The sequence below is a fragment of the Saccopteryx leptura genome, chromosome 1, assembly GCF_036850995.1.
Source record: "Saccopteryx leptura isolate mSacLep1 chromosome 1, mSacLep1_pri_phased_curated, whole genome shotgun sequence".
In the NCBI taxonomy this organism is placed as follows: domain Eukaryota; kingdom Metazoa; phylum Chordata; class Mammalia; order Chiroptera; family Emballonuridae; genus Saccopteryx; species Saccopteryx leptura.
In genome coordinates, this window is record NC_089503.1 from 213762029 (window position 1) to 213787463 (window position 25435).

Here is a 25435-nt window from a genome sequence, read left to right on the forward strand (position 1 = left end):
ATAATTTCAGGTATCATAGATAGTAAAATCACACTAGACAAGGCCTTAAGGGCAAATAATTCAAAATCTTCTCATTTTGCAGAAAAGTAATGGAATACTTCAAGTCCCACAGCTAGTAATTCAGCCCAGATATATTTCTGCTGTCTCACACATTCCATCCTGCCTCTAGATATCTTTAGAGAAGCATTTGAGAAGTTAAACATTTGACATCTATTTTTTTTAATGGTTACCATTAAATTGTTAGCATACATACTTGACATAAGTTTATTACAGTTGCATTCCAGTTCTCCTTTCTGAGATCCATCTTTCTTGTTCTGAAATATAAATATATTTCTTGGCGTTTGTTTGTATGTTGTTTTAGTGCAGGTCTGTCTATGAGTGATGAATATTCTTAGTGCTTATCTTAAAATGTCTTTATTCTTACCCTCATTAGTGAGTGATAATTTCTTTGGGCTTAATACTTAAAATAAAATTTATTTTCCCTCAGAATTTAAAAGATATGACTACAAGATCTTTTTCGATGTAAAGTCTGCTATTAGCAAAAGGACACTTCCTTTTTAGGTAATTTACTTTTTCTATTTGTAATTTACTTTTTCTATTTGATCTCTCTTCTGACACTGGATTATACTTATCCATTATTTATTTTGAATATTGTTTTCCCCAAACTCTCTATATTCTTGGCCATTTTGGAATTCTTCTTAAACATATATATTAAATTTTATCATTTTATTTTTTATTTGTATTAGCCTCTCATATATTATATATATTTGATATATTAGCCATATGTATTATATATATTGATATATAAAACATATATATTAAATTTTATCATTTTATTTTTTATTTGTATTAGCCTCTCATATATTATATATATTTATATATATATATATATTTATTTTTTTTTAACAAGGACAGAGAGAGAGAGTCAGAGAGAGGGATCGATAGGGACAGACAGACAGGAATGGAGAGAGATGAGAAGCATCAATCATCAGTTTTTCATTGCGACACCTTAGTTGTTCATTGATTGCTTTCTCATATGTGCCTTGACCGTGGACCTTCAGCAGACTGAGTAACCCCTTGCTTGAGCCAGCAACCTGGGTCCAAGCTGGAGAGCTTTTTGCTCAAACCAGATGAGCCCACGCTCAAGTTGATGACCTCAGGGTCTCAAACCTGGGTCCTTCCACATCCCAGTCCGATACTCTATCCACTGCGCCACTGCCTAGTCAGGCTCTTTTATATTTTTTATATTTTTGTTTCTCTGTTCTATTCTGTATAATTTTGTAAGAACTATCTTCTAGTTCACTAATTTTCTCTTTGGCCATGTCTAATTTACTTTTTTACTCATTTAATAAATTTTTAATTTTAATGATGAAATACCTTAAATTTTTTTTGAATGTTTTATTAAGATCTATTTCAAATTTGCCTATTCATTTTACATACAGACATATGTATGTAACAGACATATTCTTTTATTATGGGTTCTATTTTTTTTTCACTGTGATTATTGTTAAAACATACAGGGGTGGGTAAAAGTAGGTTTACAGTTGTATATATGGAAAAAGACATGCAGGTTATGATTATTACAATAGCTTTGCTGAATGCTGCCCTTTGGTTTCTTATAGGTACCATTTTATACATATTTCTTACTCAGCGTCCCACATGAGTGACTTTACTGCTGAATTTCTGGAAGTGAAAAAGCTTTTCTATTTCCATTTTCATGGTCTGACCAGCTTAATTCCAGCTTCCTAACTTTCTTGGACCCTAGACTCCATCTATGATTCCCTGGAGGTTGTTAAAATCCCAGTATCCAATGTGTAGGGCTTATAGCTGTGGCTGAAATCCTCATTTGAATTTATTCTCTTTTTTGGCACTAGAAAATTTTCTTTTAAATTTCAAGTTAATTTTATTTTTTTTAAATAGAATTAAGAAATACAGTGGTCATTGATATTAGTGTTATGAAACATCTTAATCCATTTAAAAGAGATTTTCTGCAGGTCCAGTTCATACCTTTCTCAATCTATTTTAATTGTGACTCTAAAATAATATGCTGAGGTTCAATTTCCTAGAGCCTAAAAATATGAGGGGACTTGAATTACCAACTGGCTCAATAATCTCTTCAATTCTTTTAACATTAGTTCTAAAACAGCACCAGTAACATAATATCTCAGAAAATAGTACATTCCACATTTAACTGGAGTCAGTTTCTCCATGGAGGATCAAAACTTTGTAAAATTTTGTTGTTAGAGTAAAATTTTGAGAGACAAATAGAGACTCTCGCCAGGCAAAAGGGTATCCTTGGCCTATGGAGGAGGATGAACAAAGGCATGAACATAAAAGAGTGTAGCAAGATCAGAGACTTGCAAGTATATTGCTCACAAAAATTAGGGGATATTTCAAAATGAATATGAAGCTATAAACTATCCCCTAATTTTTGTGAGCAGTGTGTAATTTTGAAGACAAAAGCACAAGACAAATTTAAGGATAGAGAAAGGCGGAAGCACTGAGAATTGGAGCCAGAGAGATAAAAATCAACTTATGGTGGTTCCTTATATCAAGCCACAGAATTTGAACTTTGTTCCTATGGTAAACAGAGTTTTAAACTTATCAGTTTTGTACTTTAGAAAGACTTATCTTAAAGAGCATAATGGAGAATAATCAGAATGGAAATAAAGCTGGAAGCAGAAAACCAAGTAGGAATTTATTTCAGGTTAAGAGAAACCAAAATAAACACGGGATAATAGAAATGAAGAGGAAAATGGACAAAACAGATATTAAAAAAAAATTTTTTTTAATTTACCGATTTTAGAGAAAAAGAGAGAAAAAAACATTGATTTGTTTTTTCCATTTATCCATGCATTTATTAGCTGATTCTTGTATGTGCCCTGACTGGGGATCAACCCTGTATGTAACCTTGACATGTTGAGATGATGCTCTAACCAACTGGTCTACACAGCCAGGACTACAACAGATATCAATGAGCAAGAATTGGTCAGACTTAGTCATGTTTAAGAGGTGCTATCCACCCTGACTTGAAATACAGAAACAGCTTTGGAGACATAGTAATTTGTGCATTTACATACATTGATTTTGAGGCATCTATGGGACATAGGTAATTGAAGGTACTAGAAAATTGATCTGACATAGATATGTAGATTGTCATAGAATCAGAAAGTTCTTTATTGGAGTGAAATCTTCCTTGTAGCTTTTGCTGAAGAAGAGAAAGAGAAGAAACTGGCACTTTTAATGACTTCTTATGGCATAATAAATAATGGCATTTATTCTTTCATTCATGCCATTGATCACTGTTTACTCAGAAGCTACCTGAGCTGGGTACTTCACTCTGCAATGAAGATCTAACAGTGCATAAGGAAGGCCGGGTTCCTGTAGTCTACCTCCACTCTGTGGAACAGGTTCAATGGTAGAGAATAAAATAATAGTAGACAAATAAATAAACAAAATAATTACACATTGAGATAAAAAGCACAAAGTAACAGGGAGTTATTTATAAAGAAAAATTGCCTAAGAGCTAATTTAGACGGAGTAATTATGAAAGCCTGTCTTTGAAATTTCCATTAAAAGTAATACCTGAAAAATGAGGAAAGACTGTGCATAATGCCAGGAAGTTGCAGGTAGAAGGTACAGCAAGAGCCAATACCTTGAGGAAGAAAAAAAAACTGATGCGGTTTAGGAAATATCAGAAGTTCAGTCAGCCTGAAAAATACAGGCTTAAGACCATGATGAGGAAACAGAGAAAAAAGATCATGTGAGAAAAGATTACAGGAGTGACGTCACGGAAATGGCGCCGTGAGCAGCGCGTCCGACAGATCTCCCCAAAATCACAACAAATTTATCAACTAGAAACAGGAAAATTTATCTTCGGAGCAAACTGAAAGCAAAAGGACTGTTATCACTCGAATCTGAGAGACGAGGGTGTGGAGGAAGCTACCGCAGGGACGTTCATTCAAGCCGCGAGAAAGTGCGCCTGTGGTAAGTCATCCCGCACTCGGAAGCCGCTGCCGGCCGCTGCCGCCAGCCGCCGCGAACAGCGCCCGGGTCGGTTGCAGGGCGAGCGGCAAGCAGCCGCTGGCGCGCTCCCGGTCTGGTTGCAGACCGAGCATTGCAGACCGAGCACCGCTAACGTTCCCAGCGGCCCGCGCACGGGGAGCGGGAGAGGCCCCAGGGCGGTATTCCCTACTTGGGAGATTCTCTCCGCGGGCGGGGCACCTCACCCAGCCATTCAAGCTAACAATCAAGCGCTGGGGGAGGGGCGCGCGCAGGCAGCCTGAAATACCTTCGGGAGCACAGCTGCGACCCAATTACTAAAATTAACTTAACCCGTGAAATCTGCGCACCCTCGGTTCTAATTGATAAGATCTCTCTCAGTTCACCGACCCAAGACAAGAGGCGTAATATTTTTTGGTGCCTCTCGCTAAAGGGGCGGGGGCAACTTCTGATTGATAGAGCCTCCAGATTCAGGGATAAACGCTAACAAGAAGGACTTGGCAGATAATAAGATCTATACCACACTAGTCGCAAGCAGAGACTAGTGCCTCTTCTTACCGGCCAAAACAGGCTACAAAGAGTGGAAAGCCTGGGTTGAGAGGTCCAACGGAATGCTAGGCGCTGAACAATCACCTTGACAACAATTGACTCCCACCCCCGCCTGATTACACTGGAGGCCCTGACTGTCAGAGCCCTTCCCAGAGCCTTGCACTGAGTGGGGATAGAGTGGGGATTTCCCAGCTCTTTGAGTCTCTTACTCCCCAGGCAGAAGCAGTGGCAGCCTTGTGGCTGGATCGCCAGGCTGCTGGTTCGGGAGGGGGGGACTGGGAGAGAGAATCCACGAAGGCGAACTCTCTCGTCGTTAGACCCTGCAGACGCCGGCAGGCCTTGACTACCAACAAGACTAAAGCCAATTGTGTGACATTGCCATAGAACCCCATCAACTGCAAGTCCCTGCCTGGGTGTGGCGCAGGGGCAGGGCCTGGGGTGCAGAGTCGCCGACCGGGAAGAGGGAGAGAGGAGAAGGAGGAAGAGATTGACATCTCAAAATCAAGAAAAATCCACAGACTTTGCAGCTTGTTCCACTGTTTGTTGGTTTTTTTTTGTTGTTGTTGTTGTTGTTTGTTCCTTCTATCTTATTGCCTTTATTTCCTCCACCTCAGTCCTTCTATTCTCTGCCCATCTTATGCTTCCCTTTTCTTGAACTACACTACCCATAAGTGTTACATTTTATTTCTCTTCTTCATCCTCACCCTCCTTTGGGGTTATACTCCAGGACACTTAATTCTCACTCTCTCCTCTTTTGTTTTTTTTTTGCCTTATTTTGTTTTTTTCTCTTCCTTTTTTATTTCTTCCTTCGTTTTTCTCTTTTTCTTATTTTTTCCTTTCTATTCGTTTTTTCTTTTCTCGTTTTACTTTCCTCCCATTTAATCCTCAATCACGAACAAATTAGTTAATTTGGGACTCAAGGTTTTTTTTGGCTCTGTTTTTCTTTTTCGGTTTTGTTTTAGTTTTTTTCTGGTTGGTTTGTTTTTGTGGCATTTTGGGTCCTCCCAACCCAAGGTCTCCATTGTATTTGGTCTTTGCTCCACTTAATACAACGTATTTTTACTTATTATTTTTATTTTTTCTTCTTGATTATTCCTTTTTTTGTCCTTTTTTCTGGTTTCCTCTTGTCACTCTCATTATATCTCTTGGTTGACCGTCACCCGCAGGCAGATCAACTTATGCTTGTCTAAGATTTTCTTCCTTTTTTTTATTTTTTTTATTTTTTTATTTTTTTATTTTTTTTATTTATTTTTTTTATATTTTTTGCCCCCTTGAACTCTTCACCGCAAACCAGGCCCTCCATTATAGGCACGATATTTCCCTGAGGAGGGGAGAGGAGGGAAGGAGAACAAAGGAAAAAAAAAGGGGAAAATAATAAATTATTACTGCTTTTTTTTGTGGGGTGTTTTACCCTTTGTTTTTTTTTGTTTTTTTTTTTGTTGTTTTTTTTTGTTTTTTTTTGTTTTTTTTTTTTTTGTTTTTTACTTTTTACTCTTTATTAATTCTAATTAGTGCTATCAACAAGACCACCCTCAGATGCCAATAAGAAAGAGGAAATCGAATATTATGGATACAAAAGAAAGAGAGGTAACACAAATAGATGTGGAAAAATCTATGGAGAAAAGACTTAACATATTGGAAGCCTTGGAGCTAAATGACAGAGAATTTAAAATAGAAATCTTAAAAATACTCAGAGATATACAAGAAAACACGGAAAGGCAATATAGGGAGATCAGAAAACAACTCAATGAACACAAAGAATATATTACCAAGGAAATTGAAACTATAAAAACAAATCAAACAGAAATGAAAAACACAATTCACGAACTGAAAAACGAGGTAACAAGCTTAGCTAGCAGAACAACCCAGATTGAAGATAGGATTAGTGAAATAGAAGACAAACAACTTGAGGCACAACAGAGAGAAGAAGAAAGAGACTCAAAAATAATAAAAAACGAGAAAGCCCTACAGGAATTATCTGACTCCATCAGAAAGAATAACATAAGAATAATAGGTATATCAGAGGGAGAAGAGAAAGAAAATGGAATGGAGAATATACTCAAACAAATAATAGACGAGAACTTCCCAAGCCTGTGGAAAGAACTAAAGCCTCAAATTCAAGAAGCAAACAGAACACCGAGTTTTCTTAACCCCAACAAACCCACTCCAAGGCACATCATAATAAAGATGACACAAACCAATGACAAAGAAAAAATTCTCAAGGCAGCCAGGGAAAAGAAGAGTACAACATATAAAGGAAGGCCTATTAGATTATCATCAGATTTTTCAGCAGAAACTCTACAAGCTAGAAGAGAGTGGACCCCAATATTTAAAGCCCTGAAAGAGAGGAACTTTCAGCCAAGAATACTATACCCATCAAAGCTATCCTTCAAGTATGAAGGAGATATAAAAACATTCACAAATACAGAAAAGATGAGAGAATTTATCACGAGAAAGCCCCCACTCCAGGAAATACTAAAGGGGGTTTTCCAACCAGATTCAAAGAACAAAAGAAAACAACAGCACAAGTAACAGCTCCACCAAGAACACAATAAAACCAAACTTAAACTGTGACAACAAAGGAAAAAAAAAGGGGGGGAGAGAATGGAGATTAACAGTAGCAAAGGACGATGAAGTGCAGAAATACTTATAAGATAGGGTACTACAATGAATATGGTAGGTACCCTTTTCATTACTTAATGGTAACCACCCTAGAAAAAACCACCACAAAAACACATGACTTAAAAAAGGTAGCAACAGAGGAAAGAAGTATGGAACACAAACAAACAGAAACAAATGATAGAAAAACAAAAGAGAAGAATCAAACTAGATACAAAACTAACAGAAAGCAATTTATAAAATGGCAGTAGGGAACCCACAAGTGTCAATAATTACACTAAATGTAAATGGATTAAACTTACCAATAAAAAGACACAGAGTAGCAGAATGGATTAAAAAAGAAAATCCAACTATATGCTGCCTACAAGAAACACATCTAAGCAACAAGGATAAAAACAAATTCAAAGTGAAAGGCTGGAAAACAATACTCCAAGCAAACAACACCCAAAAAAAAGCAGGTGTAGCAATACTCATATCTGATAATGCTGACTACAAGACAGAAAAAGTACTCAGAGACAAAAATGGTCACTTCATAATGATTAAGGGGACACTGAATCAAGAAGACATAACAATCCTTAATATATATGCACCAAACCAAGGAGCACCAAAATATATAAGACAGCTACTTATTGACCTTAAAACAAAAACTAACAAAAATACAATCATACTTGGAGACCTCAATACTCTGCTGACGGCTCTAGATCGGTCATCCAAACAGAGAATCAATAAAGATATAGTGGCCTTGAACGAAATACTAGAACACCTGGATATGATAGACATCTACAGGACACTTCATCCCAAAGCGACAGAGTATACATTTTTCTCTAGTGTACATGGAACATTCTCAAGAATTGACCATATGTTGGGCCACAAAGACAATATCAGCAAATTTAGAAAAATTGAAATTGTACCAAGCATATTTTCTGATCATAAAGCCTTGAAACTAGAATTCAACTGCAAAAAAGAGGGGGAAAAACCCACAAAAATGTGGAAACTAAACAACATACTTCTAAAAAATGAATGGGTCAAAGAAGAAATAAGCGCAGAGATCAAAAGATACATACAGACAAATGAAAATGAAAATACGACATATCAGAATCTCTGGGATGCAGCAAAAGCAGTAATAAGAGGAAAGTTCATATCACTTCAGGCCTATATGAACAAACAAGAGAGAGCCGAAGTAAACCACTTAACTTCACACCTTAAGGAACTAGAAAAAGAAGAACAAAGACAACCCAAAACCAGCCGAAGAAAGGAGATAATAAAAATCAGAGCAGAAATAAATGAAATAGAGAACAGAAAAACTATAGAAAAAATCAATAAAACAAGGAGCTGGTTCTTTGAAAAGGTCAACAAAATTGACAAACCCTTGGCAAGACTCACCAAGGAAAAAAGGCACAGGACTCAAATAAATAAAATCCAAAATGAAAGAGGAGAGATCACCACAGACATCATAGATATACAAAGAATTATTGTAGAATACTATGAAAAATTATATGCCACCAAATACAACAATCTAGAAGAAATGGATAAATTCCTAGAACAATACAACCTTCCTAGACTGAGTCATGAAGAAGCAGAAAGCCTAAACAGACCAATCAGCAGGGAGGAAATAGAAAAAACTATTAAAAACCTCCCCAAAAATAAAAGTCCAGGCCCAGACGGTTATACTAGTGAATTCTATCAAACATTCAAAGAAGACTTGGTTCCTATTCTACTCAAAGTCTTCCAAAAGATTGAAGAAGAAGCAATACTTCCGAACACATTTTATGAGGCCAACATAACCCTCATACCAAAACCTGGCAAGGATGGCACAAAGAAAGAAAACTACAGACCAATATCTCTAATGAATACAGATGCTAAAATTCTAAACAAAATACTGGCAAACCGAATACAACAACATATTAAAAAAATAATACATCATGATCAAGTGGGATTCATCCCAGAATCTCAAGGATGGTTCAACATATGCAAAACGGTTAACGTAATACACCATATCAACAAAACAAAGAACAAAAACCACATGATCTTATCAATAGATGCAGAAAAGGCTTTTGATAAAATACAACACAATTTTATGTTTAAGACTCTCAACAAAATGGGTATAGAAGGAAAATATCTCAACATGATAAAGGCCATATATGATAAACCATCAGCTAACATCATATTAAATGGCACTAAACTGAAGGCTTTCCCCCTTAAATCAGGAACAAGACAGGGTTGTCCACTCTCTCCACTCTTATTTAACGTAGTGCTAGAAGTTCTGGCCAGAGCAATCAGACAAGACAAAGAAATAAAAGGCATCCATATTGGAAAAGAAGAAGTAAAGGTATCACTTTTTGCTGATGATATGATCCTATACATCGAAAACCCGAAGGACTCCACAAAAAGATTATTAGAAACAATAAACCAATACAGTAAGGTCGCAGGATACAAAATTAACATACAGAAGTCCATAGCCTTTCTCTATGCCAACAATGAAATATTAGAAAACGAACTCAAAAAAATAATCCCCTTCACGATTGCAACAAAAAAAATAAAATACCTAGGAATAAACATAACAAAGAATGTAAAGGACCTATATAATGAAAATTACAAAGCATTGTTAAGGGAAATCGAAAAAGATACAATGAGATGGAAAAATATTCCTTGTTCTTGGATAGGAAGAATAAATATAATCAAAATGGCCATATTACCCAAAGCAATATACAAATTTAATGCAATTCCCATCAAAATTCCTATGAGATTTTTTAAAGAAATGGAACAAAAAATCATCAGATTTATATGGAACTATAAAAAACCCCGAATAGCCAAAACAATCCTAAGGAAAAAGAATGAAGCTGGGGGCATTACAATACCTGACTTTAAACTATATTATAGGGCCACAATAATCAAAACAGCATGGTATTGGCAGAAAAATAGACACTCAGACCAATGGAACAGAATAGAAAGCCCAGAAATAAAACCACATATATATGGTCAAATAATCTTTGATAAAGGGGCCAACAACACACAATGGAGAAAAGAAAGCCTCTTCAACAAATGGTGTTGGGAAAACTGGAAAGCCACATGCAAAAGAATGAAACTCGACTACAGCTTGTCCCCGTGTACTAAAATTAATTCAAAATGGATCAAAGACCTAAATATAAGACCTGAAACAATAAAGTACATAGAAGAAGACATAGGTACTAAACTCATGGACCTGGGTTTTAAAGAACATTTTATGAACTTGACTCCAATGGCAAGAGAAGTGAAGGCAAAGATAAATGAATGGGACTACATCAGAATAAAAAGTTTTTGCTCAGCAAGAGAAACTGATATAAAAATAAACAGACAGCCAACTAAATGGGAAATGATATTTTCAAACAACAGCTCAGATAAGGGCCTAATTTCCAAAATTTACAAAGAACTCATAAAACTCAACAACAAACAAACAAACAATCCAATAAAAAAATGGGAAGAAGACATGAATAGACACTTCTCCCAGGAAGAGATACAAATGGCCAACAGATATATGAAAAAATGCTCAGCTTCATTAGTTATTAGGGAAATGCAAATCAAAACTACAATGAGATACCACCTCACCCCTGTTAGATTAGCTATGATCAACAAGACGGGTAATAGCAAATGTTGGAGAGGCTGTGGAGAAAAAGGAACCCTCATTCACTGTTGGTGGGACTGTAAAGTAGTACAACCATTATGGAGGAAAGTATGGTGGTTCCTCAAAAAACTGCAAATAGAACTACCTTATGACCCAGCAATCCCTCTACTGGGTATATACCCCAAAACCTCAGAAACATTGATACGTGAAGACACATGTAGCCCCATGTTCATTGCAGCACTGTTCTCAGTGGCCAAGACATGGAAACAACCAAAAAGCCCTTCAATAGAAGACTGGATAAAGAAGATGTGGCACATATACACTATGGAATACTATTCAGCCATAAGAAACGATGACATCAGATCATTTACAGCAAAATGGTGGGATCTTGATAACATTATAAGGAGTGAAATAAGTAAATCAGAAAAAAACAAGAACTACATGATTCCATACATTGGTGGAACATAAAAATGAGACTAAGAGACATGGACAAGAGTGTGGTGGTTACCAGGGGTGGGGGGAGGGAGGACAGGGGGAGAGTTAGGGGGAGGGGGAGGGGCACAGAGAACTAGATAGAGGGTGGCGAAGGACAATCTGACTTTGGGCGAGGGGTATGCAACATAATTTAATGACAAAATAACCTAGACATGTTTTCTTTGAATATATGTACCCTGATTTATTAATGTCATCCCATTACCATTAATAAAAATTTATTTTTAAAAAAAAAAAAAAAAAAAAAAAAAGAAAAGATTACAGAAGCCTTATCGTTCTAGAATTTAGAGAATAAGTCTCACAATCATAAAAATAAAATGTGTAACATTACAATTTTATTTTTCTCTGTTCCTGAGTTTGTTTATTCTCAAGGGTTTGTTTCCACCAATGGTACAGAATTTAATCTTTATAATTCAGGCCCAAATTTATTTAGATTTTTTTTTTAGCTTTTTTTTTTAGGTAAAAGGCAGTCACTTTCAAGTTATCACTTCCTTTTTCCCTTCTCTTATCTCTGGTAATGATCTAGCTTGTTAATAGGTAGAGGTGAGAATGAAACAGTGTGTCTCTGTGTGTGTGTGTATTAATGATACACCCTGATTTGCCTTGCTACGGTCTTGGCTTCTTTGTCCTGGGATCCCATCTGGTCTAGCAATTATCCCAAAGTTGTAAAATATAATAAAGCATTATTAATAATAATTTTATTGAAGTGATCTGAAACGGGGTTGGCAGTTTTGCTCTTTAGATCGGTAGCTTCCACTTTGGTTTCCTCTAGTAGTGTGCAAGATGTGCGCGGTGAACACAGCTCCCACATCACATGTGCTACATCTGAGGGTGAGGAACGACAACCTGCCTCTATTTTTAGCCTTTCCCAGATCTAAGGAAGCTCAAATTTTCCTCTCAAGGTCAGCACACGAGGCACTTCCCAGTGAAACGAAATGCATTGGATCACGAGCATCTAGGGAAGGTGACCTTGTTTCTGTCCCAAGTGATAGTGGGGAAACGCGACACTGGGATCCCTGCTGGTCACTGGGTGTAACAGTCAATTGGATGACAGCTATTGTCTGTGACCGGCATAACTGTAAACAATATATATACATTAGGTCTCAGGAAGTATGTGCGGAAGTGAGGGGGGAGCAGTCTTGCTACAGAATACGCAGAGACTGTGATCTCGATGTTCTTGCTTCTGGTGGTTTCGCTCTTGAGTCTGTGCTGCAACTCTTAAAGCTAGTGTTTCAAAGTGTTGTGTGATATATTGCTCAAGACACAGATATAACACCAGTTATCTAAAGAGGTATTTTAATATAAATCTTTATCTAGATATAAATTATTAACTAGGTTTAAAACGGCATAAAGCAAACAAAAAAGAACTATCTCTTGAGGTTCCTGAACATTAGGATAAAATAAAAAAAAACAGGGCATTTCCTAAGCAATAGCTTCATATCAGGTGCCAGAGACTCCATTGATTTGCTCCAGTAAAGACATTAGATTTGGAGCATAACTGCAACTGGGGTTGCCACCTACCGTATTTCCCCATGTATAAGACACTCCCATGTATAAGATGCACCTAATTTGGGGGCCCGAAATTTGAAAAAAAAACGTATTACTTAAAGTTATTGAACTCAAGTTTTATTCATCATAAAATTCTTTTTTTTTTTTTTTTTAAATTTATTTATTCATTTTAGAGAGGAGAGGGAGAGACAGAGAGAGAGAAGGGGGGAGAAGCTGGAAGCATCAACTCCCATATGTGCCTTGACCAGGCAAGCCCAGCATCATAAAATTCTTACAACTCCTCATCCACGCAAAAAAGTGGAAAATGCAAGTAAAAAAACCTACAACCACTGTATAAGACGAACCCAATTTTTAGAGCCCAAATTTTTTGGAAAAGGGTGCGTCTTATACATGGGGAAATATGGTAGTTTACAGTAACCCATAGACGTCATTGGAGATTCATCAGCCTTCTTCCTAGAACAGACAAACCTGTAAAACAAGGCTTTGAGGGCTATCTTTCATGCCTTAGCTGGCAGCCCCAGTCCTTATGTTTCCCCCAGGGATGTGATACTCTTCTTGGCTGAGCACAGCTCATTGTGGAGAAAATAAGGCTCTTCCTAATTTAAGAAACTTAGAGAGTTTTAAAACAATTCCTAGAATTGACTGGTAGACAGATAAGTTATAACTTCATCCAACAAACTGCAATAGTCTATTATTTGAGATAGAAACTGTAAATGTCAAACTTTATAAACATTACTAAAGTAACTGTAATCCAAACATTTTCTGATGAAGTTTATGTCCAGTTCCCCACCCTCCCTCATCACCAAATACCTTTGCAAGGTTTCTCTTGTTCATGTTCAATCAGATTTTAGAAACGTTTCAGCCTTCAAGGAACTACTTTGCAAATCAACCTATGAGTTCTATGATGGCATTGATTATTTCTTAAAACAACTCTGCATTAAAAAAAAAATGGTTGGAAATCTTTTATCAAAATATCCAGTCAACTGGAAACCAGGGAATGTTATGTTTTGCGGTAACTGCAAACAAAGGCAAATTTATACCTACAAAAGCAGGGAAAAGAACAAATTAAATGATGAGACCTCAAGCAATGTACAAGATTTAATTTTAAAATTCTGTGAATGCCTTTGAAGTGACTTGTAGAAAACAATCTTTTAATCAAATTCCTTTTTTGTAATTCTAATTATATTATGTACCAGAATGGAATGAAATTAAAAAGCCCTGTCATTTTGCAGCATCTATTTGGCAAAACACCAAAATGAAGAGAGAATTTATTTTATGAGCTTTGCCTTAAAAAATGAGTGTAGAAAGACAACCTCTAAAGCGAGGCAAAAAAATAGTACCCATAAAAATATTTGAGCTGATACACTTCATGAAAATTAGAATTGAGAATATCCTCCACTTAGTAGAATTTTCTCTGAACTTGTTAAGAAGCTCAGCACCTCTAAATATTTACTCAATATGTTGTATAGTCTACAAACAAAAGCAAATACGTGTCCTTTTTAAGTGTATTTATATAAATAAAACTGAAAATTGAAGGCAATTTTTGAAAAATTAAAAAGATTATATTGAAACACATTCTTCAGAAAACTATTAGTGAATCAGTACTAGAGAAAGGCAAGGTTTGTACAATTTTAAATAATATGACAATTTTTTTATATTTGACAATATAAAAGGATATAAAAGTTGACAATATAGAATATAAGTTTTATATTTTGCTTTAATCTACAAGGACATATGTCCTTCTATTTTTTAGATATAATTTTATTTTTGAAAATAACTTATGCCCCAAACTATTTTATATGTCAAACGATGTTAGTAATATAATCAACTGGTTGTTCAATGAATAAATATTTCAAAACTATAATTTTAAGTCATTTTCACATCCTCTTTCATTTGCAAACATGTTTGACTTGGTGTCTTATTCCACTCAGGCTGCTATAATGAAATATTATAGACTAGGTGGTTTAAACAACAAATATTTATTTTCTTACAGTCTTAGAGCCTAGAAGTCTGCCAGCATGGTCAGGTTCTGGGGTCTGGTGAGAGCTGTCTCCCTGGCTAGCAGACAGTGTGTCCTCATATGGTGGGGAGAGAGACCCCAAATTCCCTGGTGTTTCTTCTTATAATTTCACTAATCCCATTATGAGGGCCCCACTCTTATCTCATCTAAATGTGATAACCTCTTAACATTATAGGTGAGGACTTCATCTGGATTTAGTGGTGGGGCGGTGAGGACACACAATTTAGTCCATAACATGTGGACAAACATTTTGGGGCACCATACTTATAAATGTTATTATTCAGACTCAAAACCATCTTGCCCATTGCCCTTAGACTTCAGATGCATGGCAGTCCTCGCTTGTCTTTGGTTGTCTACATCTAGGTCCCCTGCAACCAAATAAAAATGGACATGTTTCCCTTTAAACTGTTTTCTGTAAACTAATCTTTCTTTACACTCTTGTCCCTGTCTGTGAAAGGTCTCTACTTGCTTAGCCACTTCTGTGTGCCTCTTGGGGATGTGGTCCCTCATTTGCATCTTGCTAGGGGGCACGGGATTCTGTGAGCCCGCCTTCAAGCATTTTGCCTAGACAGCTCACCCCACCATTGCTACTCTACTGGGCAGATGCCAGGATGAATGCTGGGTTTCTTCGCCGTAGGAAGTCAACCACTAGTTCTCTGTGTGTAGGGTACCCTCAAAACACTTGAGTTTTTTATTTTTCCTCTCCGCTCCTGGCACTTGCCTGGGAAGAGGGCAGTGGGTACCTGTTCAGGGATTCATCGCCATCTAAGGTGACTAGTCACATCACCTCTTATTTATCCTCCCCAGAAAGTTGACTTGATCTTTTTTTTTTTGCTAAAGAACTGGCTCTTAAGTCATTCTATTTTATTTATATAAACATAGTTTAAAATTTGGCTCTCATATTTTTCAAAATGTTTTTGGAACTCTCTATCAAATAGTATCACACTTGCAATCAAACGCCTTGGGTTTCAAGATTATTGTGGCTAACATGAGCTTGAAAACAACAATAAAAAATTGAATGACTTTATTGTTTACTGTATCTGCCCTTGTCCTGAATAATGAAAGCGAGCGGCTTCACAGGGGATGTCAACAAAAATGCTGGAAGGACAAACCTTAGTCATTACCTCAAAATGTCCTGCCAAAAATGTTGAAATTTTAAGACTGAACAAAATTCTTATAAATTATTCATCAAGTCCACCCTTTTGTCCAGTGTATAGTGAGACCCAGACAAAGTGAACAATTTCCATTTAAGACTACACAGGTTCTGAACAGCAGAGGTAGTAGGACTATAATGACCTTCACCTCCGTCAAATATGGAATTCTTTTCACCAATTTACAGTTTCCTTCTAGCTATATATCAGTTTCTCTGAATTTGTCTCAAAAGGTAGCCTCAAGAATTGGGCGTGGCCCTTCAAATACATTCAGAATGTGGTAGAATTCCGGTAGGCTGCGGACTTCCAGACACTAGACCTCTCAGTGCGGACTAAGACTCTGAGGGGAGCGTCCTCTGAGTGTTCTGCATCGTAAGCACGCGTATGTACACTGGCAATGCCGGGACACCCAGTCTCTTTGTTCTTTATCATGTGCTTAATTTGTGAAGTTGCATTCAAACCCCAGGACATCAGAATGTCACAGAATGTAGTTGCTTTAATAGTTCACATGGCTTAGGAAAAGGGAAATGATTTCTACGGTAAAAAAACGAAATCCTTTCCAATTAGTGTGTAATCCAAACCTTCACTGCTTAAGGGGGGAAAAACACCATTTTTCTCACAGCATTGAACCAAGTTTCTTTCCAGAGGTTTTCAGTTTCAAGTAGAACTTTTTAGATGCAGATGCTTTCTGAAGCACATTCCTCCCAGCCCTGGGATCCCAGTATTACAAGCAGTCCTGGGAGCCACCTTCACATCTTGGCTAATCTGTGTGAACCACATCAGAATTTTCAGGGAGAATATTCTAAAACCGTTTTTCTAATAAAGGCTGATGCTACACCTCTTTATGAGCAGATTTAACATTCTTTTGAAGTATGAATTTGTTCCTGCGTGACACTTAATTCTTGGTCATAGAAGACAGAATTTTAAGAGGGATTTTTATCCCTGGCTGTTCTCAACTCCTTCTTTCTCTACTTGAGGTCCATAATGTTCTGACAAGTCAGAATATTCTCATCTGAAGAAATGCGGATCCCTGGCAACAGTGAATGTTTATCGTTTTATTATCTAAAATAGGAGAGTTGCCTCATTTATTCTAGATTAATCATGTACTTCTGTGTTTCAGTTCTGCATATTCGTCAAAAGTTTCTTAAACAATAAGATCTTAAAATGTGTTTAATGCACACAAAGCAGATTCTTCCTTTTCATAAACTTTTAGTTTACAAGAGAAAAAAAATCAACCTGTTAAGGACATTATTACAATTTTAGGGCCTGCACATAGTTATTTAAAAAACATATGGAAATACAGATGAGAAATAATAGAAAATTTAATGCAAATGTAAAATAATTTATACAGTTATTTCCTGTCATGCTTTGTCTTCTGAAATACGTTACTTATAAGGGTGCTTTGCTTTAAAAAACAACAATACGTTGTATATAAACCAGAGAGCATGCATAGCGGCTCTGTTTAGAAAATAGCAAAGTACCATGTAAAAGGCCTCTGTTTAGTTAGCCCACCCACCAACTAGGGGGAGAGCTGAGTGAGAAGGGAGGCCTGAATCCATGAGCTCTTACCACTGTGTCAGACCCGGGGGTTTGTTCTCTAAACAGTGGTAACCGGGTAGGGTCTGAGAGTAATTACTCAACACATTTATTCAGGTAGGTACCTAATTTGAAAATTCAGTCCTTGCTTGAACATAAGATTCCTTGTACTTTTGTTCTGTTTTGTTTTTAAAATGTGTGTGTGTGTTTTGCCCCTGATGTAATGGGGTGAACTATATAGCTAGAGAAAGAGTAACGACAACCATCTTTTACTTTGCCCTCTGTTTTCTAACTTTTACAATTTTTGTTTTTGTGTTTCACGCTAACCACAACCTTCTGTGGAAGACGGGGCATGGGGGCCAACTTTGACTCCCAATCTAAATGACTACATCAAGTTCACACAGGTTACTTATGACAGAGGCTGGGGGATGATTCAGGTTTTCTGATTCTCAGGCTCCTGCTTTTTCTGTTAGGTGACACCAGGTCCACAATGGTTTTCTTTGTCATCGTTGCTGTGAAATTGTATGTATTAGATAAAATCATTATGAGAAGTTGGCCCATTGCCTTGTGGAAATTGGGGTGCTGATAAGACCTCTAAATTTGATCTCAAGTTTGCCAGGTGTCTATCTCCCTGACACATATCATGTGGGTGTTCAAACTGAACACGTGTGAGACCAAACTCATTGTCTCTCTCCTGGTCATCTGTTTCCTGGGTCTCACTCATGTGAACCGGGCATGCCAGGTTGGCCCTCACCCCACAGAGAGCCCCACGTGGAGGGCACCATGCAGTCCATGGCGGAAGGGGCATATAGTGGACCAGTTACTGCCCGGCCACTGGAGCACTGCCGACCACAGGGACATTACTCCTCGCCCACCACTAGGACGAATCTAGGATCCTATCTACTCTGCCTCATCTGTATGGCGTCCCACTCAGTTGACCTTACCTCTCTCAAAAGGCCTTTAGGTGCTTCTTTTCTTCCTTTAAAGTTCCTACCTGCAGTGACCTCCCCTTGACCAGTTCTCCCCTCCCTACTTTATCCCATGCCTTATTTTGTGTACAAAGCCGGAAGTCAGGTAGCCATTTTCATTTCTGTGGCCAAAGCCAACACAGATTTTTGCTCCGGATTCCTACACTTTTCTGAATGAAGCTCCCCCCCCCCCCCCCCACGTCTCCCTAGCTAACATTACTCACCACCGATTGCACAACTTAGTGGTATATGCATCATTATGTTACAATAATGTCTATTAGCAACCCAAGCCTTCGCTCCAGACTCATCAATCCCACCTTCTCCTCAACATGCCACTTGGACAATTATCAGTCAGGTTTGGTAGGAGAAACAGAACTTGTAGGAGACATACATTTAAAAATACATTGCAAAAAATTGGCTTATGTGAGCGTGGGGACTGGCTAGGATAATCTTCCTTATTAAAGTCAATTCTTATGTACTTGACTCAGCTCTGCAAAATACCTTCACAACAACACTTTTAATGTTTGATTGGATAACTGGGGTCCACTAGCTAAGCTGATACATCAAATGACCATCACAAATGTCTAATGGACACAACTCAAAATGAACTTGTCCTTGCTGAACACCTGTCATCTCCTCTCAGCTGTCTTCACAAAGTGGCTTATATACCATTTCTAAACAATGATGCATTGTGGAGATGTGACAAGACAAAAGTAAACGGGATTTGGGCTAAAGGAAGTAAACTGTGGGAAAGTGACTAGGAAATATATAGGGGAATTGTTATTATTTTAAGTTTTAATTTATTGTGTTGACATGGTTTCAAGTGTCCCACTTGATATAATACCCTCTACACATTGCATTGTGCCCCCACCTCCACCCCATGCCCCATGCAAGGATTATTTCGTAGGATCATTATGTAAATTCATCTTGGCATCAACTTCCTGCCTTCAGTGATAAGAACATTCTCCTCCTTCTGGTACAAGGGGGAATCTTTGTCACACACAAACAAAAATGTATGTCCTGCTTTTAGGCAACAGGGAAGGTCAGAGTTGATCTTTCCCAAGTGTCTGCAGTTCAGAATAATCAGTACATCAAAGTGGCATAATTTGGGGTGTCATGTTTATTTTGGAGTTATTCCACCTGGGAGGCTAAGGGTCTTTATTCATCAAGTTCCCGGAAAAGCATTAATTCTCTGGTACCCCCTTTCTGCCATGTGCACAAAGCAGACTGCCTCTGTTCTCCAAAGTCCTCCCAAAGAGATCATTACTGGCTGAAAAAAGTCAAGCCTGTTCTCGTGGGAACAGTAAGGCCTGAAGACACATGCTGCTAGGTTTGTCCACCAAGAGCTAGGAGACAAACCCTTACCTGTCCAACCAGTACAGTTAAGGCTATAGAAACTTGATGCTCTTATTATAACACCATCTTCGGTTCTTGTTGCAGGATCCTTCTTATTTGTCACCCTGGTTGAGGTGTAGGGGTGGGGAAGGTTGGCAGGGGAGATAAGGGGGTGTCCTTTGGAGCTCCAGCAGGGAAAGTCTTTTTCTGCAAAACCAGAAGGAGGATCCTGAGTCAGGATCCACTAGAACAGATGGAGTGTTATTTTCTGGGACACTCTGAGTTGATGTTCTGGTTATTTAGAGCTAGCATACTGATTGGTCAGTGTCCCTGCCAGGCATGTGATTCAGTGTCTTGAATATTAACCCTTACAAGGGGCCTACTCATTAAGCCAGAGCTGAAATCTCAAAAGATTGCCAACGCAATGAAGCGTCCCTGGAGCGGACGTGGGGGTATGGGAAGCACCGAGAGGCATCGAAGAGGAGGGAGTAATGGGTTAAGGGGATGAGTGGGTGGGTGGTCTGAGTAAATACCTAAAATGAGGATTGTTCCTTTTGGATGCTTTCATGTCTTTCTGCAGCCTGATGTGTTGATAGATCAGGTAGTTTCAGGGGCCTTGAAAAGCATACATAAGAAAGATATCTTACAGGCAAGACTGACTCTGACTTATCATTTAAGTCTTTTTGATATTTCAATCTACTGGAGAGTCAAGGACACACAGAATCTACAAAGATAAAACTTCCTTAGTGACAGGATGCAGACTCCATCTACAACAGGTCAGCAAAGAGTTGTGGATACTGTCCTTTTGTCTGATCCACCAAAAAGCATTTCTTTGCCACTTTAAGAGAGGGTTCAGAGCACGGTCACCCTAATTTCTACCAGAATGTCTTTAGGCCTGATGTCGTTTCTCCTCTAAGTCCTCATTTTTCTTAGGTGCCCGGTGGAAAGCATGAACTAATTTGGCTGACTAATAATGATGACAGTTGATGTTAAGGTAACAGAATATGGAGAAAAGCAGTGAAAAAGAGGCAACCGAGTAATGAAAAACAGATCACGTGAGTCCCCCAAAGAGAGCTGTCCCGGAAGGGTAGGAGTCAGAATGAGGAAGCCCTAGGTGGAATAATGAAGTCCAGGATAAGGGGCTGTCACAAGGCATTCCTCCTTGCTCCAGATAAGTTGAAACAGCTTCCAATGGAATAAAACATCACTTTGAATTCTCATCAAAGTCGGGAAACCACTGTCTCAGGATTAGTGTTCCGAAGGTAGCCTGAATCGGTGTGGCTTCCCAGAGACAGCCGTGTCTAAAACTGAAAGATGGCTTTTGCAGCTGTTCTCACAAAAGGTTTCAGCGCTATGAGGCTAGAATACAGGAAAGCTAAAGCTGAAACACGGAATATATATTTTCCTTAGAATAAAAGGAAATGACTACAAGCCTGGTAATAAATGTGGCAGCTTACTAAAAAGGCAGGGTTAAAGAATAAGGAAAACTCATGTTAGAGCTTAAATTAAAAGCAGGTGCCAGGCTTATATCACGGAGACTTAGAATGTCAGAACTGGAGCAGACCCAGGGGTAACTCATCCAGTTCCCATGTTTGATGTGTCAAGAAAGCCAGGTCACAGAAACGAAGGGACTTGCTCAATGCCACACACAGTTAGGGTCAGATTTAGCTCCCAATTCAAATATCAGTTTTCTTTTCAGAAATCTTAATGCCTCTGGCACAAAATTAACAAAAAAAACCTTTACTCCTTTTTTATATGATTTATTATCAATTTAAATTCTAGATAATCACATCTATCTGAGCATATTCTCTACTACCACCTCCGTTTGAGCCTCATGTTTGTCCATATTTTCATCAGGATTGTCACACTTTCCTAGTATCGTAGGTGGCTTAAAACCACAACTTTTTCTTTCCCCCATTCATTTGATTCTTTCCTTTACTCCCTACAACCAAAGTACCAATATTAGCTTTCACTGTCTGATTCTACTTGATTGCATCGGTGATTTTTTACCTGTATTGTTCTGCTTCCCATATCTTTTTCCTAATATCAAATTTAAACTTTGAGAAAGTCATCAGATCATTTTCTGTTTTCAAAAATCTTCCCTATATTTTTATGCACAGAAGAAAAAGCATAACCTCTAACTAACCATCTCCATCTTGTAATCACGTCCTCCCTTATCCAATTAACAGCTGACATCATTAACTGATAGGAGGCTCCAGCACCTTCTGGCTCCTACTGGTTCAGATATAAACTACACGACACTTTCCACACACAAACATACACGCATGACACATACCCTCACCCAACAGGACTGCTAGTCTACTTTTCTCGATCTATCCGAATCCTACATCTTCAAAGCCCAGCAAAAAACACAAAGTGAGGAGGCATCTCTGGGTATTTTAGCTTGTCTGTATTTTCCACTCATCTGAATCCCTGAGCATATATTATATTACTTTTCTAGTTTCTTAACTGTTCTCTATGGGTGTCTTACAAAACACTGTGCTACATCTCTACAGCATATAGTGTAATTGAGACATTGTGTGTCTTTTACAATAATCACAGTACTTAATGCTCCACAAAAGTTCACCAAAGAAAGAATAAATGAATGCTGCAGCATAATGCCTGAAGAAGTGGCCGTGTGTTTGAAGTCTTTAAATTTATTTAATGAATATAGAATCAATATTCTAAACAGCATGTTACTTCCATGCTGTGGCAAAAAAGCACATCCTCTGAGAGTGTACCTGCAAAAATGTACACACAAGTCCCTCATCTAGAGTTTCAATTGCCATTTGTTTGAGGAACTCATTGTTTCCATATGGAGCAAAAAGGAAACTAAATAATATCTAATAACCATGCTCCTTAGCCAATGACCATTCAAATAATCCAATCAGTTGGTCATTCAATCAACAAATACTATTTGAGTATGTATCATGTGCCAGGCATTTTCTGGGAAAGTAAAAATTTCTTTTTTTTTTTTTAAATCTTTTTTTAAGAAGGAGGAACTGCTGAAATAGTTCATACGCAGTTGTCCCTAAGACAGCGGTCTTTATAGTGGAAACAACCACAAGTAAATATTTGCTAAATATTTGCTGTCTGTGTATAGATTAAAGGAGGAATATGGCAAATGCTGAAAAGCCATGATAATGGCATATAATTCTAGTCTTTGAGCTGATTTTAAGTTGACTGTTTCAGTATAAAGTTGTCCATTGATTTGCAAAAGCAATTTGCCATTTAGTAGAAGTTTCCCAGAGCCATTGTTGTTGATCCTTTGAAAAAAGGAACAACAATAACTTTGAGGCTCAAAACCTATAAGCTGTAAGGATCGCCTATGCCCCTTGATAATCCAGGAGGCAACAAGATCAAAATATGGAAGTGTATTCCATGAAAAATTTCTTACCCTTATTATCTCTTTCTAAGAGAGAGACACTTCCTCCCCTGGCCAGTGGTTCATGTGGTAGTCATTCTTCACTTGTACAAGGTAGAAATAGACTTCTCTTCTCTTCTCTGGCTTGGGCATGGTGGTGTCCTTCAGGGCCCTAGCTCCCTAAAGAATTAAAGTCGAACTGTTTGAGTCTACTGGACTCACTTTACTTCATCTCTAAGGTGTTCCCTTGGTACTGTGCTTATGTGAAGCCCCGTTGTCCTTGTTGCTGCCCACGGGAACTGTCTGACTAATTTTTCAGCTTTTTATGGATATACCTACTCAGTTTCCCTCTGATCTGAGTCATCAAGTTCCATTAGCACATTTGGTAAGGTATTTCCCCTCTTCAGATTCCGTCCTGATTTCCTTCTTAATTTTATCAGAAAATCTTTACCCTTAAGGCTTAGTTCTAACAGGCTTTTAATCTTGGCTTTAGAGTGTTATGCTAGTAATAATAATACCAGTAACAATGACTAGCATTAATTTAGCAACTACGGTGTGTTAGACTCTGTGATAACATGTTATGATTATTATTATTTCATTTAATCCTCACAACTCCTGAAGTAGACATTACTATTATCTCCATTTTACAAACAAGAAAATTTATGTGCATAGGGCAACAGTGTCTGTTTATTATATCAGGTTTTTTTAATCCCTCTAGTAGCGTCTAACAGCTCAAACCACCAAATGCCAAATTTAATGATTCTTTCTCACTCACCACCACGACTAGATAGACTTCTCCTTCACAAATGCAATTTCAAATTAAAAACAGATTTTTTTTTTCTGAGGAAGTCTCATTATTGTCTTCCCCATAAATATAATAGACTTAAACTCACGCACACTGTAGAAAATCTACTTTCACTATGACCAGGAGTATTTTGAATATGTTTAACTCTGACATTTAACGAGCTAAGGAGAATATAAAAATCATTTTTCTAACATTAACATTTCATTAAAAGTCCAGCTTAAATCAATGTTACTGAAATTATTTTTGCTAGGTTATTGTTTTAAGAGCATGTCAATTACCTCTAAATCCTATAAAAATGAATAATCCATCAGGTACAGAGTACACTAAAGTGGACATGCCTCCTTCCATCCACCCCCCCACCCACCCTCCATATAGAGTCTTTAGGAACTCATAAATGGGCAACTGTAATAGTAGAAGAAGTTTTGAGTGATGAGAAGAAATTACACATTTAAAATTAAACTGGAAATCAGATTCCCATCTCTCTGATTTTGGCCATTTTCTCTCTGTGCTTTCTAGCTCTCCTCACTGTGAAACGAGCGTAGTAAGGCAGAGCTGCAGACTCCCACATGCCAGCTGTCCTTCTGAATGCCAAACAGAACCAGAGGAGAGATTCAAATGAAAGAGTGTGAGCAGGCTGCCTGAGCTTGCCCCTCCCTAACGTAGACTTTGTTCTAAAGGATCAAGGGGCTCAAACATAGATTTTCCCAGTGTGTCATGCTAGGAGATAATGCATGTGGCATCCTCAGAACAGCAAACAAACGAATGAATGAACACCAGTAATGACGTATGCTTTTGGCTGGTATAGCTTCATCCATAAATCATTAAGAAATTCAATGTAGAGATGGGTAACAGCTCAAAGATTTGATAATTGGTGTCCTGGCCCTCTCGTTCCATCTTTCAGAACAGACACTGAAGGCCCTAGAGAAATTATATTGCTAGACATGACTGATGAGTGCTGATATTTTGAATATTTTTTTTCTAGGCATTGAAAGGAGGTGATGATGTTGCTATGATTTTCCCAGATGCTGAGAGGTTGCACATTCAATTGCGGTAATATTATTCCCTTGGTGAATTTCTTTTTAAATTATAGTTCAGAAATTAATTAAAATTACACACTCTCCTTCACAAACTCTGGCATTTTATAGCTGCATCCACTGTCTCCATCCATCTCTTTTGTTTAGAGTCACTTAACAAGGATATGTTCTCCTTTCTCTTGCCTTTTTCGCACTTGCGCTGAAAGCTTAACCAACTCCATTCAGAACTAAAGAAAGGAACAATGTGGTTTTGTACTTCATAACAGCGACTGCTCTATTTGTAAGGAATAGCTTTCTACGACTTTTAGGAGAAGCATCCCCCTGAAGCCCCATCTCTTCTAGTGATTGCTTTCATAAGGTTCATCTCTACGTGTCAGTTGCCCCTCCATAAGGAAGAGAATGAAGGCTATCGTCCTCGTTGAAAAGGAAAAAAAAAATTGTCCTTGTTTC

At 37.8% G+C, this 25435-nt stretch overlaps 1 long non-coding RNA gene across 1 annotated transcript in view; it reads right to left on the minus strand.

Moving 5' to 3' along the window:
• Positions 1 to 279: 279 nt before the first annotated feature.
• Positions 280 to 25435, minus strand: part of LOC136406071 (uncharacterized) — a 180419-nt gene continuing 155263 nt past the window's right edge. The window contains exon 4 of the long non-coding RNA XR_010751620.1: positions 280 to 314. This is a non-coding gene — a long non-coding RNA (uncharacterized lncRNA). The remainder of the gene's footprint in view (positions 315 to 25435) is intronic.